The following is a 13,892-nucleotide window of genomic DNA, read 5'->3' as shown; positions in this document are numbered from 1 at the left end:
GGCCCGGGGAGAAGGACATGTCTGTTTATATGCTCAGCGTTTATAGAATATTTATAACAGCAAAGGTGGAATAAAATAGTATACACATCTCCTTCCACGTATTTGAAACCCAAGTCCCTTCTTCCTATTTTTCTTGTCAATGCTAAAATTAATTATACTTGTTTTATATTTGATGGGAGGGTGAAGGTAGTGGGTAGAGAATGGAAAGTGATATCATAGCTAAGATGGGCAAAGAGTTTTCATGGATTATTTCCAAGGTGGATGATTTCACTGGCGCAGACTCTGCCCACCTCAGTCCTCTCTATAATTTCAACCATATGTGGGCCTCTTCACTCCCGCTGTTGGAAGAAACCCAGTGGTGAAATAGAGCTTGAGTTTTACTGAAGAGTCTGCATAGCTCTGTGACAAGTAAATTCATGCTTCTACGGACCTGCAAGAGTAGGTTATGAAAGTGTAGGAAGCCCTGTAGGTTGAAAATAAAAATGAAGGATCTCTGCACTGATGTATCTAATAACATGACATAGTTACCACAAAGTAGAACAAATGATACTATATGGACATTTTTTCTCAAGCAAAAATGCAAATAACCTTGACACTTGAAAATATTATCTTCTAAATTTCTGAACAATATGGAGCTAAAGCTAGACCATGACAACTTCTTATTCGAAAGAATGGGATGAGGACAAAGCTGAAGATGTCCTGAGGGTAGAAGCTGCCATCACAGAAGAGTAAGCTTGGCACTGTGGCTATAGAAGTGCGAAGACACACTTTACCGCGTGCCTCTGTAATTCCAGTGATCTGTTGAAAATGCCTGAACCAAAAGACAGAGGAACGAAAATCAAGACAATTCCATTAAAATTGTTACCTCTTTCAATATGTGCCTAAAGTTAACACCTGTAGAACTATATTTGACTGGAGACAGGTCTTTATAAAACCACAAGTGTGCCCACTTTATCTTCAAGTACCAGATTTAATTGCTGTCTCTCCAGGCTCTATTCCTCTCTGCTATAACCTAGGTCCTTATGATTGATTTGTCTTATCCAAAGTGTTCTGGTCATTTTATGTCAACTTGACATTAGCTATAGTCATCTAAGAGGAAGAAACCTCAACTGAGAAATTTTCCCTGTAAGATTTGGCTTTAGGCAAGATCTATAGGGCATTTTCTTAATCAGTGATACGGGCAGACTCAGCCCATTATGGGTGGTGCCACCCCTGGGCTGGTGGTTCTGGATGTTATAAAAAACAAGTTGAGCAAGCCATGAGGAGCAAGTCAGTAAAATAGCACCTCTCCATGGCTTCTGTCTCCAAGTTTCTGAGGGGCTTGAGTTCATACTGTAGCTTCCTCGATGAACTGTGATTCAGAACATGGAAGCCAAATAAACTTCCTTCCTGAAGTTGCATTTGTCACGGTGTTTCATTGCAGCAATAGCAACCTTAACTAAGACAGCAAGAACCCATTTTCAGGATCGGCAGAGAGAAGCAGATTACCACCCTCTAGCACCTCTCCCCACACTTTTCCTCAGAGGAAAAGGATGGCGTGAATTATACTCTTTCCCAAGCTAGGCGCTACTGTCTCAATTCATTCTTCAATATAGATGATATTTGAGATATGTTTGTAAGCCAACATATTTTATTTGTTAATCCTACTTCTAAAGAGTTATCAACAGAAAATAACTATATACATTATAATATTATGATATCTTTCTTGAAATACTGTATTTGCACTAGGAAAATTTTAAACTGGAGATGGCCAAAAATAAGCAATCATGTTAAAGCATTTATCAAATCATGTTACTTCCTATATTGCCACTGAATTACATCAAAGTGTATGTTACATAGTAAGCCATTTGTAAAACTAAGAAGACACATTTCACTATAAATACTACTATCTCATCTTTTAAAAAGTACTCAGCTATGTGGATACTTACCCATGGATAGGCAAATGCATACATGAAGCATTCTGCTGAGCAGTTGGGAGACAAACACATGTGGATTTATTCACATGGAGAATACCAAGTGGGGTCAATTATTAGCAAATGTCAATAGACAAAATCTGATGTCTTAATGGAGTTTATATTTTGTTTTTCATTGTTTCTTTGTTTACTAAATATAGCTTGTAATGCTAACATTATTAACATTTCTTGAAGTACAGTCAGTTAGAGAGCAGAATTTAGAGATTCCAGGGATCAGGGCAGGGAAAACATATACAAACATATATACATATATATATATATATATATATATATATATATATGCTGCTAATTAGAACTAGAATAGCTTTTTGTGGTGACAGTATATCATATGTGATTATAGTTATTATTATGGTAGCTACTTCAAGTGTATTAACTAATTATGCTATTAAATGTGTTAATTTGCTTGTGGTAATCATTTTATAATGTGTTCATCTTTCAAATCATCACTTTATAAAAAATGAATATGTACATTATTTGTCAATTATATTGAAATAAAGATGAGAAAAAAATAGAATTTAGAAAATTGGGAAATTTAGAAAATTCCCTCCATAGGGGAGAATACCATAAATTCTACTGCCCTGTCCTCTTCTCAAAAAATTTGCAAACTTACTGGAACCATCTCCACACAAGAAATATAAATTACGCACACATATGCACACACATAGATATTTACACTTTTTTTGTTTTTTGAAGCAGAGTTTCATGTATATTCCAAGTTTTGCTCAAACACGGTGAAGTAAATGATTACCTTGAATTTCTGATCCTCCTGTTACAACATCTGCAGTGCAGGACGACAAGTATGTGCTACTGAGGGACTAAAAGTTAAACAGACTTCTTGGTAGACAGAAAGAAAGAACCACAGCTATGCCATAAAGTTGGCAAGCTCTCAAGATGGCTGGCTTCTCCCTCAAATCCTGGCAGCTCAAAACAAAGGCATTTGTCTCACACCAGCAAGCTCAACAAATTCAACAGTTGTGGGCCAACCAATAATTCTACCATTCTTCAAACATATTAACCCTAAATGAGAGAGGAAAATTTCTCAGAGATTTAAGCAACCCCAGCCTCCTTGAGAAGAGATAGAATTTTTGTGCTTCCCGGGTGTCTGCCCCCACCCCCACCTCACTGCATCTTTGCAGAACATTTTCTTCTCTGTGTGTCTGTGGCATGTGATGAGCTTCTGTCCCTCCCCCAATAAACACCTTTCTTCAACGGCTACTCTGGCTGCTATTAGCCAAAGAATTTGATAATTCTTTGCTGCCACCGGTGCAAAAGATTTTATTTTGCACTAAAGATTTTCCCTGCCTTTTAAATTACTAACTGGCAGGAAAAAAATCAAGACTCTAGATTGTATCACTACCATAACTCATGTACAAAATTTTCATTATTAGCACCATTGACAATATGATGTGTGTGTGTGTGTGTGTGTGTGTGTGTCTCAATTTTATTTCTAAATAAATTGAAGAATTTGGAGGCAAAAGTCTCTTGTGAAATCGTGGGGTGCTGTGACTCAATGAATACATTTCCAACACAACTTCCTGAGGTTCAGGGAAAATTGTGGAAGAGAGTACAGAAAGATTCCAAGAGTCAGAGAACCAGGAAGAATCAGAGAACCTTTCATTATTGTTAGTTTGTCCAAAGGGAATAAATTACTGTTGACTATTTCCTGTTTGAAAGAGAAGGTCAACTTTCAAGTCAACAAGAAGGGAAAAATGAAGAAAAAAATGGCCTTCACTCATTAATTTTCTTTTCTTTTTTGAATACATTTATTTGAATGACTTGTTGAGATTCTTACTATGGCCAAAGCAAGTGCAAACCCAAGAGATTGCATGAACACCCACTTTTGCTCTCATTCTCCAACCTCACTATTAACTAAAGAGTGGGTGGCACAAGCTGAACGTCCCCTGTACAAAATGCTTGAGTACAGAAGTGTTTCTCATTTGGGAGTTTAGGGAATTGAGAACTTTTGTATGGAAGTTCCCTACTGGCATCCCTCAGCCAAGAAAATATTTTGATGTATAATTTATAATACTACTTTATAATACTCAGAATGCATGCAAAAAAAGACTTGGTGGAAGGAGTAATCATCTTTGTAAATTTGGACACACCTTAGGTATGTTCTAGTATCATGGACTTTGATGGATTATACAGTAATTTGGCCATATTTTTAATCTTATGTTTTTGAGAATTTTGCAGCATTAATTACCATCGTGATGAGGCAAATGGACATAAAATCCATCACACAGAGAGATTATTGTCTTGTCTCCTCACAGCATCATGTAATGGCAGCCTACGTGATGAGTTACACTAAATATGCCCTTTATTATTATAAAATTTGAAAATTCAAAGCAAATTATATTTGTAAAAAGTACATTGGTTTTACTCATCCCTGCTAACACAGGTATATCCTCTAACTTAAATAAAAAAATCTATTTTTATCCATGTACATTTTCTCTTTTCACCAACGAATATACTAAATATGATAACTCATTACATAAATAAAGATACCTAAATGAAGATTATTATTAACAAATATTATACTATGGGTGCTTCCTTCATAAATATAAGTCTGAACCAATTTCTTTGTTCTAAATGTACCTCTCGCTTCTACTTTCATTGATTATAAATTTCAGTTTACATCATTCCCACTTCACTAATTTGAAATCTTTCTTACACATTTTAATCTGCACCAGTTTTTAGTATTTTTACTTACTATACATCTTTCTAAGCTCTCCAATGTAAACTCTGCACAAATAAAGACCCCAATAATAAAAAATGAATATGGACTTTCACTTTCTTATGGACATTCATCCATTTATTACTAACCATGCATGATTATTCATAACTGACATGGAGAAAGATAATCTATAGCTCTGGTTTAATGGTGATTGCTGTCCCTAATGCTGCTATAATATTCTGTAATTTTCTACATATTTTAAGCTTCCATATCTTCAGTGATAGGTGTTGAGATGAATATTATGTGATCTCTCTGTCTATACTGCACTTCTAGGAAAATTCTGCAAAGCATATGCCTCAACATCATATTAACCATCTCTAGATTTGCAAGAAACTGTAACATCTTAAATAATTAAAGCAATATTCATTTATGATGTTGCAGCTTCTCTAATTAAAAAAAAATCAGGTGACTCATTCAGGTTCTCTGCTCCACATCAATTGAGAAAAAGTGACAGCCGGGAAGGACACTGTCTGGCATGTCTCAACAAAAAATCAACTTTCAAGTTCAAGGTTATGTCTATGGTTTATGACTATGTTTATAAAAATATTTCTAAAAATCTGAGTGTTTATTTCTACCATGCTAAAATCAAAAAATTACATTTTATTGATGAAGAAGATGAGCTATTATTGAAGTTAGGCAACTTGCCCAAAGTCACAAGACTGTCACTTAGTATGTGTCCAACATAATACCCGAACATTCCACCACTGAGCTCCTATTTTACCTTTCTTCCTTTGGTGTCTACTAACAAAATATGTTCAAGGCAATGTGCTAGTTGGTGTGTGTTCATGTGTGTGTGTGTCTATGCATACATGCCCATACGCTCAAGGATAGAGGCCAAAGGCATCAGCTAGGTGTCTTTCTTTTTGTGTTCTATATTATTTTTGAAACAGGGTCTCTCTCTGAACCTGGGGCTCCCTATATTGGCTAGACCGATTGGCAGGGCCCTGGTATTCCTCTGTCTTTTCCAGTGCCATAATTACACACACACGTGCCAGCACACTGAACTTCCGTGTGAGTGCTGGGGTCTGAACTCAGGTGCTAACACTGGCACAGGAAGCATTCTACTCACTGAACCATCATCTCCTTGTTTTCACAATTTTTACTAAATATATTTGACTTTTAGATTACTGTGAGCAATTGCGTCTTTACCCATTACAATCACTGCATTTAGCACACATATATGAATATATATATATATATATATACAGCAAAACTTCATTACAGTCACTGCCTCCAAAGATAACAATATTATGCTCATTTACAACCATTCACCGTCAATTTGTGTTTTTATGTGAATGCTTTGTGTGTGTTGTGAAGATCGGTGAACTGTAATAAAAACACACTTCACTAGATGCCAGTCTTCAGATTCTTTGTGTGGGAAAAAAAAATGATGAGAAAAATTAAACAAGGAAATTCCATCTCACCCAGGCGTGGTTTCATCATAATTGAGGATGCGGTGTAAGCCACAAACGGAGGGAATGTAGGAGCTAAACATCTACTTTAAGAACAACTTTAAAAAAAATTCTTTCTCCCCCCCTCCCTCCCTACCACTTTCAATCCCCTTCTCCCTCCTTTCTCATCCTCCCTTCTTTCCTTCTTTTCTTCCTTCAGTCCTTCCTTCCTTCCTTCCTTCTTCCCTCCCTCCCTTCCTTCCTTCCTTTTTTTGATGCAAAGCAACTCACTCAAAGTTGTAATATTTTATAGCCCAGGCCTCCAATGTAACTATGAAAAGCATTGCTAGCATGAGTATAGCAGGTGCTGTATTCACCTTATTGTAGAAACTACACCTTCCAGAACTCACACAGAATTATATAATTAAGTTATATTTAACAATATAACTAACTTATTGCAGTTCACTCACAACACACAATTTAGAAACTCGAGTTATTGAATTCCTAATAAGGCCCTTAAAAAGTACTCGTGTTAAGTCTATGATGGCACATCCCTTTAACCCTAATACACGGGAAGCAGAGGCAGGTGGATCTCTGTGAGTCTGAAGCCAGCCTGGTCTACATAGTAAATTCCAGGACAACCTGAGTTACACAATAAGACTCTGTCTCAAAAAAAATAAATGGTATTCATATTGAAAGTGTAGTGAGATTTTAATCGGAGATTTAGAAGACTGTAAGGTCTCAGCCCTTGGAGAGAAATGCCTAAGCAGTATTAGGGAGTTAGTTCACAAAAAGAGAGAAAGGAAGAAAGGAAGGAAGGAAGGAAGGAAGGGAGGGAGGGAGGGAGGAAGGAAAGAAGGGAGGAAGAAAAAAAAGAAAAAAAAAGAATTAGATCTCCCATTTTCTTTGTGTACCTTTATATATATGTATATATATATATATATATATATATATATATATATATATATAAAACAAGGTTTTCATTCTAATTGTGACTCAGAAGCCAGAACCAATATGTGTAAGTAATTATTCACTCTTAATAAACTCTGTCTGTCTGAGCTAATTTCAAATGCAGAAGCATAATTTCTAGGACAGAAAAATTATTCCTAAATCAGAAAGTACAGTCTTCAGGTATAGTGCTTTTATTTATGTAAATAAAAATAGAATCCAAGTCATTGAATTCTTATAATAACTACTGAATTTCAGTGTATTAAAATTTCAATAACCCAGTCTTTCTTATCCACCTCCAGCAACCTCAATTTGTAATCATCCCAATTTGTAGTATGCATACATGTGTATATGTATATGAAAACACAAAGAATGATAGACTTTCCTTTTCTTCTATTTTATGGGGTCTTTTTTCACACACCAAACATCCTATGAATTGGCATGAAATTTGAATTTTAATTACTTTTTCATCTTTCAGATTAACATTCACCTGGTTGCTTCTTTCTATTTGAATTTCCTGCTTTTATAATCATGTAATCTTAATTTACATAACTCAATTAAGTTTCAAAAGCAATTCAGGAATATACTTGTCACCTGAAAAATGAAAGTGTATGTGCACTGCCTCAGAGAAAACCTAGACATTGTCTGTGTCCCCAAAGCAGAAATGCTGAATAAAAGGTAAAGATATTCAAACCATAAAATAAGTGAACTATTTTCTTCCTTCATGCTAACTCGGGTGATACTTTTAGGTCTATTTCTTTTTTTTTTTTTACAAACGTGGTTGTCACATGGATGATTCCATTACAGATGTGTAACAGAAGTGCACACAAACAAGCATCCTCCACAACCCTTCCACACAACTAAACCAAGCATCTACAGGGGACATGAAGCTTAAGCATCGCCCACCTCCTCTTCAACTTTCCCATCTGCCTGCACATCGTTTTCTGGTTTTGAACTTATAACAATAAAAGAAAAAGTGGCCTGATTTATTTGGTGTGTGTGTGTGCACGCTATAAGACAGAAAATGATAATAATTTTCTTCTCATGTCTGTACATTGTAAAGCCTTGAAGTATTTTGGGGAAGTACTATTACAGCAACTGGATATGCAGTAAACATATTTTTTCCTAAATATATATATTTCAAAGAATGCTAAGACAGTTGAAACACGCACACACACACACACACACACACACACACACACACACACACCATTTGGAGAAAGTTTTCTTTTCCATGTTGGGACAACTTTTATACTTAAAACTCAGCTTAAGAACCTTTCTTGGTAGCTGTTTGCCATAGTCTTTGGCAATTTCCTTCAGTTGTTTGCTAATCTTTTAAAATGATAATTGACAATGATGATGACCCTTAGATGACCTATAGTGTGCTTTGCTAGCGTCTACTCTAAGTATTTTCCAAGATTAATCCATGCATTCCTCATACCAACCTCCCATAACATTTGTGCATTTTCCTGGTAAGTAAAGGCATTCACCAATAAATGGTAAATGACCACAAAGCTAGCAAGTATAAAAGCTGTGACTGAAATCTATTCAGGAAGTTGTCTCCTGTGCCGAGGCATTCAAGGCTACTTCCCACTTTCTCTTCCATCAGCTTCAGTGCCACTGCATGTATGTTGAGGTCTGATCCACTTGGATTTGAGTTCTGTGCAGGGTGGTAGATATGGATCTGCTTTCATGCCTCTGTACATGCCATCATCCAGTTATGCCAGCACCATCTGTTGAAGATGCTTTCTTTTTCTCATTGTACAATTTTGGCTTCTTTGTCAAAAATCAGATGTCTATAAGTGCGCATATATATGTCTTTGTCTTTGATTTAATACATTGACCCAACTGTCTGTTTTTATGTCAATACTATGCTATTTTAACTATAACTTTGTGGTAAAGCATAAGATGAAGAATGATGATACATCCAGCAGTTTTTCATATACATGATTGTTTTAGATATTGTGTGTTTTCTGTTTTTCCATGTGAAGATGGTAGTGCTGGTGGTGTGTGTTTCCCTTTCTTGGGTTTTGCTAGTGTAGAATTATCTATTGCCTGCATTTTCATGGGTGTTGCCAACTTCCTAGGATTGGAGGGTTCTTTCTAGTACCTTCTGTAGGACTGGACTTTTGCATAGATATTGACTGAATTTGATATTGTCATAAAATATTTTCTTTCAAAAATATGGAATGCTTCATGAGTTTGCATGCCATCCTCGTGCAGGGGCTGTGCTATCTTGCTCTTCTTCTCTGGGTCATTCCAGTTTTAGTATATGTGCTGCTGAAGTGAGCCCAGCTGTAGTTTTCTGTAATAGTCTCAGTCTATTGTAAAGAGAAGTTTTCTAGGTGATAGGTGAACTGTAACCAACATCTTGTTTTCTTTCTTAAATCCCCTTGCTCTGTCACCTACATACACAAACACATACACACACTCACCCCATAAACACAGTGTCCAGTACCAATACAGGTTCACTTCATGTCCTTTTAAAACTAAACTTTGTTATATTTATACTTTACAGAAATATTATTTTTAAAAAGCCCTAAATGAGTTTCAACGTAATTACAACAGTGATTTCACTGAGAATATTTTGCAGATTCTTCTAACATCTGCTCAGGCAGCGAGTCATTCCAAATGAGTGTTTACTCCATAGGAAACAATCTAGTCATCGTCTGAAAACGTCACCCTTCTGGAAATGCATGCACGTGCAAATGTCCACTCTTTATTGACATAAAGTTTCTGCATTGAAAGGGCTAGGGAGGAGATTTTTCAGACACACCAACTGAAAAAAAGCACACTTTTTTCCAAAGTCAGAGCTCACTTTTGACTATTCTCAAGTTATTAAATCCAGGAAAAAGTCATCACTATGAATAATCCCTTCAACTACTTCATGTTCATGGAAAATCGCACCTGAACACGTCCAGAGAGAATCTGAGAGCCATGGGAATTGTTCTTAAGAAACACTTCAAGCCCTTTCGAAAACAGAAAAATGAACGAAATAGAACAAGTCAAATTCTGTATACTAATTGGGTTTTGGTTCCATGTCTCATTTGTGCCCATCTGCTCTTTGTGATAATTACCTGTTCTCAGGAAAAATGAATGGCAGAACTGTAGTGAGAATAATATTCCAAGAAAGTAATATGTGAGTAGAAAATTAGGCTCTCCTACTAGGGATAGATCTAATTCATTACCAATCACCGTTATAACATTTCAATGAGAGAATAACTGGACAATGAATGCAGAGTTTGGTTAGAATGTGAAGTAAGTGTGTGTGTGTGTGTGTGTGTGTGTACATTCCTTGACTCTTGCCAGGTGGAACTACACTACTTTACCTGGCCTCAACTGTTTTATGCTGGCACAACTGGATGTCAACCTGTAGAAGAATGAAAATAGACCCATATCTCTCACCGTGCACAAAACTCAAGTCCAAATGGATTAAAGACCTCAATATCAGTCCGAACACACTGAACCTGATAGAAGAGAAAGTGGGAAATACCCTACAACAGATGGGCACAGGAGATCGCTTCCTATGTATAACCCCAGAAGCACAGACATTAAGGGCAACATTGAATAAATGGGACCTACTTAAACTGAGAAGCTTCTGTAAAGCAAAGGACACTGTCACTAAGACACAAAGGCAACCTACTGACTGGGAGAAGATCTTCACCAACCCCGCAACAGACAAAGGTCTGATCTCCAAAATATATAGAGAACTCAAGAAACTAGACTTTAAAATGCTAATTAACCCAATTAAAAAATGGGGCACTGAACTGAACAGAGAATTCTCAACAGAAGAAGTTCAAATGGCCAAAAGACACTTAAGGTCGTGCTCAACTTCCTTAGCAATCAGGGAAATGCAAATCAAAACAACTTTGAGATATCATCTTACACCTGTCAGAATGGCTAAAGTCAAAAACACCAAGGATAACCTTTGCTGGAGAGGCTGTGGAAGAACGGGTACCCTCATCCATTGCTGGTGGGAATGCAATCTTGTGCAACCACTGTGGAAGTCAGTGTTTCGGTTTCTCAGGAAATTCGGGATCAACTTACCCCTGGACCCAGCAATACCACTCTTGGGAATATACCCAAGAGATGCTCTATCAAATGACAAAAGCATTTGTTCAACTATGTTCATAGCAGTATTATTTGTAATAGCCAGAACCTGGAAACAACCTAGATGCCCTTCAATGGAAGAATGGATGAAGAAAGTATGGAATATATACACGCTAGAGTACTACGCTGCGGTAAAAAACAATGACTTCTCGAATTTTGCATGCAAATGGATGGAAATAGAAAACACTATCCTGAGTGAGGTGTCCCAGACCCAAAAAGATGAATATGGGATGTACTCACTCATAATTGGTTTCTAGCCATAAATAAGGACCACGGAGTCTACAATAGGTGAACCTAAAGAAGCTAAGGAAGAAGGTGAACCGAAGGAAAAACATATAGTTGTCCTCTTCGCTAAGGGAAGTAGACCAAATTTCCGGGGAGAAAATGGGATCTTGGGGGGGGTGGGATGGGGGTAAGGGGAGATGGGGAGAGAAAAGGTAGAAGGGAAGGAGGGGGGACCTGGGAAAAAGAAAAAAAAATAAAAAAAATAAAAAAAAAACACTTGTCTGATGGCTGGATTCAAGCCTGGGCAACCCCATGAATGCATGGGAACATGGGTTGCAACTAGAGACTCGGTATAAGCCAGTACATATCTATATATCATTTTAGGTCCTATTTTTTTTTCCAACACAGGGTTTCTCTGTAAGTTTGGAACCTGTCCTGGAACTAGCTCTTGTAGACCAGGCTGGCCTCAAACTCACAGAGATCTGCCTACCTTTGCCCCCTAAATGCTGGGATTAAAGGCATGTGCCGCCACCACCCGGCTTTTAAAGGTCATTTTTAAGAAATTTTGTTATATTTATGCTTTATAGAAGTATTATTTTTTAAAAGTCCTAAATGGGTTTCACTCCTAACCCAGCAAAGGATGCACTTGTGCACTTCACAGGAGAAAGCATCTCTAACAGAGAACAGTTTCCATCTGTTCATCAGCACCCATCAAACCCCATCTTCCTCTTTCTCCCTTCCACACAAACACAGAGACCTGAAAGCCTATTTAAATGGATAGTTTAAGAAAATCAGCTCTTCCCACATTACTGGAGAGGTTCCTCAGTTAACTGTTGAAAGCCATTTGAAAAGCTGCTGGTCTCAGTTTATCCAAGCCCACCGTACTCAGTCGTGGTTGGCAGTCACAAAATGCTTTCTGGAGATAAGTCAACGGGGTGTAACTGTAATAGTGCACGATTTAATGTCAATTTTTAATATGCCATTTCTACGAATCTTCTACACCATAGTCTTGTTCTCTCTGAGGCAGGTAGTGAGAAGAATATAAACTCCTAGGGGTGTTTCTGTCATGTCCTAGCAGCGCATGTCAAATACAGCATTTGGTGGAGCGTGTCCAGAGAGGAAGAAAAACTCCCATTGCCCCTGCTTTGGACCTTTGCAGGCTGCCTGGTCTCCCTGCTGTGCCCTCCACACACCTCAATCTTCTGCCTGTCTGTACCCTGGTGAAATTCCCCAAAGTCCTCTGCATTCTGAAAGCCTCCTCTTAGCATTTATGAAAACAATCGGTTTCTCATTCCTTTGTTCCCTAAACCTTTCCCCATCCTCAATATTGCAAACAGAAGCCTACTAACTGAGTACATGTTTCTGACATCTGATCCTATATGCCAACAGGTAACAGTGAGTCTGTGCTTCTTTGACCCTCAGTATAGTGCCAGGGAACATTAATAGACACAGCTAGAGGCCCTGGCACCTGATCTTCCTTTAGCGGAAACCAATCTAGCTCCCACCTCTGAGCCACAACAAGTTACCATCTCTGGTTACTGTATTGTTAAAAAGCAGAATCATCTTTTTTTGTGGTAATTAAAAAGTGCCTCAAATTAATTATTCCTCATCTGTATATACACAGACACGTATAGAGACACATTTCATAGATATTTTTCCCACCAATGAAGTTTCAGTGACCAGATATTATTTCTTCTGTGGGTGATAAAAAAAAAACCAATAATTTATATTTAATGGTGTAGGAGGTCCTTCTGTATTTGTGTTGCTTTCATTGCTTAAATAAAGAAACTGCCTCGGCCTTTTGATAGGGCAGTACTTAGATAGGCTGGAAGACAGAACTGAATGCTGGGAGGAAGAAGGCAGACAGGGAGAGCTGCCATGAAGTCACCAGAGTCAGACATGCTGAATCTTTCCCAGTAAGCCATGACCTCATGGTGTTACACAGATTGGTAGATATGGGTTAGATCAGGATGTGAGAGTTGGCCAAGAAGAGGCTAGATATAATGGGCCAGGCAGTAATGTAATTAATACAATTTCTGTGTGGTTATTTTGGGGGTTAAGCTAGCTAGGCGACTGGGACGCAGCCCACTCCTTCTACTACAATTTAAATTCTTTCTTACTTAGTAATTGAATCTAAGAGAGATGGAAGAAATGAAAGACTAAGTTCTATTTTAATAAAACTTGAAATTTATTCAACTACTACTAAGTCCCTACTTATGAAAGACATAATAGCAACTAGAATATGGAGCTGATTTTTGAAAAATTTACATTTGGGAGCAGGTTCAAGATGCCTACATTGTAATGAACACAGAAAGCTGGGTCAATATCGAAGACAAAAGTTACCTCTGACCAGGACTGTGGAGGGAGGAATAAAAAGCAAAACTGAAAAACACCACCACCACCACACACACACACACAAAAAGAATAGAAATGATAGCCTGCAAGTTCTAATGATTTCAGAAAGAAAGAAACATTAGGATGCCTTGGCTACAACTCATCTGTCTGCAAAGT

At 37.4% G+C, this 13,892-nt stretch overlaps 1 protein-coding gene and 1 pseudogene across 2 annotated transcripts in view; both read right to left on the bottom strand.

Moving 5' to 3' along the window:
* Window positions 1-13,892, bottom strand: part of Prkg1 (protein kinase cGMP-dependent 1) — a 1,122,235-nt gene that overhangs the window by 884,987 nt on the left and 223,356 nt on the right. The window lies entirely within an intron of this gene.
* LOC121454819 lies at window positions 9,225-9,339 on the bottom strand (annotated as a pseudogene).

Source organism: Microtus oregoni, unplaced genomic scaffold (genome assembly GCF_018167655.1).
Source record: "Microtus oregoni isolate MIOR12 unplaced genomic scaffold, Mior012 000012F_ref0000307, whole genome shotgun sequence".
NCBI lineage: Eukaryota > Metazoa > Chordata > Mammalia > Rodentia > Cricetidae > Microtus > Microtus oregoni.
Note: the sequence above shows the minus strand (reverse complement) of the source record. Positions and strands in the feature narration are given on the sequence as shown.